Genomic DNA, 2,572 nt, shown 5'->3' with positions numbered 1-2,572 from the left:
TCGGCAGCATTTCGTTATAACGACGATTATGCCCTAGAAAAGTGTCCTGAAAAAGCCGTCACAAACCAAAATTCCGAGATGGTATAAAGTTTACCCATCATTCAAGGATCCCAAATATCAAGTTTCATCGCAAATGGGCAATCCTAAGGCTATTTTCGAAGCAGTTTACAATTTAGCTGTGAAACCGTCTCAAAATTCACTCAAAGGCACAAAACTCAACAAAAATTCCAGACAAATACATGGTTATGTTCCTAATATTACCAATTATCCATTTCTAATGTCAATTTGACAAGGCAAATTCATTTGGGGGAAAAGCCCCAAATTTTCGATCAACTGGGTCATAAACCCTAATTTTTTCGATCCAAAATTCGATAAATATAGACGATTAATACAAGAATGAGACACATACCTCGATTAGTCATGATTAATGCAAGCTTTTGGATCAAACCTTGGCGGAAATGGTGAAGATTTGAGAGAGAATATGTGAAATTGTGTTTCGAAAAAATAATGAACATGAGCCTCTGATTATCGCGTTTTTACGCAGAAGAAACACTTTGGGGAATAGACGCAGCAGGCGCTGCGCCTCTTCCAAGAGACGCAGCTCTTGCTGCGCCTCTTCCTTGTGTTCCGTCCATACGGATTTTCAAAAGTTCGTTATGAGTTCGTTAGTTGTGGGCCCATCTTTGGTGCGCCTCTTCCCCAATGCTATTTTATCCTTTTGGTCCGTTCGACGATTTTCTTTCATTCCGGCCCGCATTTCCAAGACAGCTGCAGACTGTTGCATATTATTTATTTCTTCCAAGACCTTTTGCTTGTCACAACGAGCCTTTATTCCTTCACAGAATTCGACACGCCTTCATTATGTTTCCCGACGAGAATAATCGGATACACTTTCCCTCTCATGACATGAAGAATAATTCCCAATCATGTCTCCAACGAGAGTAAGCGGATGTACTGTCCCTCTCAAGACATGAAGATTAACATCTACCTAAGCAGATTTCTCCTCAGCAGTTCCCGCCTGTGTCCTGCTACTCGCAATTATTTCTCGAAGACTACCCAAACAGCCTTCTTTCAGCAGTTCCCGCCTGTGTCCTGCTACTCACCTTATTTAGTCCTTACAACAGCTCCCATGTACCTCCGGAAACATCTCGAGAAAGAAGTCTCAGGTATGATCTCTTCTTATGGCTGGCGAGCCTCCTTACGTAGTCTAATGGACTTTAAACGACCCTCCCCGATAGTCGACAGACTCTAAAATGTTCCCGACGATAGGTCCTTGGTTCAGACCCCTTGAACCGCCTCGCGTCGCCATAGTCGTCAGGTTGTAATCTTCGATTGACCTGATGGCTATACTTTGACTTTTGCCTTGTCCAAGCCTCAGTCAAAGTGGGGGCTCTGTAGACACCTCATTTCTGCACCTCTCGTAAACCACCCGGTGATGATTGAGCCGCATGTTTGGTACGCGGAACGATTTGTGACAATTCGTAAGATTATCGTCAAATGATTGCTCAAATATTAATGTCTACCTCTTAGTTGTCATCTACGTGCCGATACGGTTGTTTTGACAGTAATTAGAGTACATTTGGAGTCCGGGCCTAAAACCGTCTCCATTTTCTGATAACCGTTAAATCCCGAGTCAGAATGTTCTGGAATGTTCCGGATATTTCTATTCCATATTTCACAATCTTTATCTTTTGGTAAACAATTTCCCGTAATATTCACATAAGATATTAAGGAAAACCGAATTATTCCGTCCTACCATAACTTAAACACGGAAATCTTTCTTCCGCAAGAGGAAACCCCTTGGGAACAGACGCAGCAGGTGCTGCGCCTCTTCCAACAGACGCAGTGACTGCTGCGCCTCTTCTCAGGTCCTTTTCTGCGTAATTTTCGTATCTTTTTCATATCTTTCCGAGATTCACTTCCAAAGAGTCTCCGAAACCCTAATTCCTTCACGTGATTAGTATAAATAGGAGCCTTCGCTCCTCATATTTCTCACGCGAGTGTCCGCCCTTCTCTTCTCCCTTTGCATTCTAGACCTTTGTTCTTACTTTTTGGCGTCTACGTGCTTGAACATTCGACCACGTAAGCTCGGATCCTTCTGAGTACCAGCCTCGTTTGCATGACCGACCAATTTGACCAACTACACATCAATCAACTTAATTAATCTAATCGTTTTCCTCTTACGAGGGCACTTTTCGTTACATTCGCGTCGAGCATCACTAATCGATATCTTAGTTCATCTTGTTTCGTCAACATGTAAGTCTGAGGGTGTATAATCTCTCTTTTATTTATTGCTACTTACTTATTGTATCATTAATGTAAGGTTTATGTCGAAAGTACCTTTTAAAATCGATTTCTAAAACCGTGCTTTAAAACCCTTTTTGCGGATTATTAGAAGACAACCATCGAGAAAGGACGCAGCAACTGCGGCGCCTCTTCGAAGGAGCGCAGTACCTGCTGCGCCTCTTCGTGAGGCTGCCGCAGTTCTTGCTTCCTTTCTTCTTCCTTCGTCTTTTGTCAATTCGTTTGTTTTTATTTTCTTTCGTTTGTTCTTCAATTCTTTGATATAATA

Source organism: Silene latifolia, chromosome 9 (genome assembly GCF_048544455.1).
Source record: "Silene latifolia isolate original U9 population chromosome 9, ASM4854445v1, whole genome shotgun sequence".
Lineage (NCBI taxonomy): Eukaryota > Viridiplantae > Streptophyta > Magnoliopsida > Caryophyllales > Caryophyllaceae > Silene > Silene latifolia.
Note: the sequence above shows the minus strand (reverse complement) of the source record.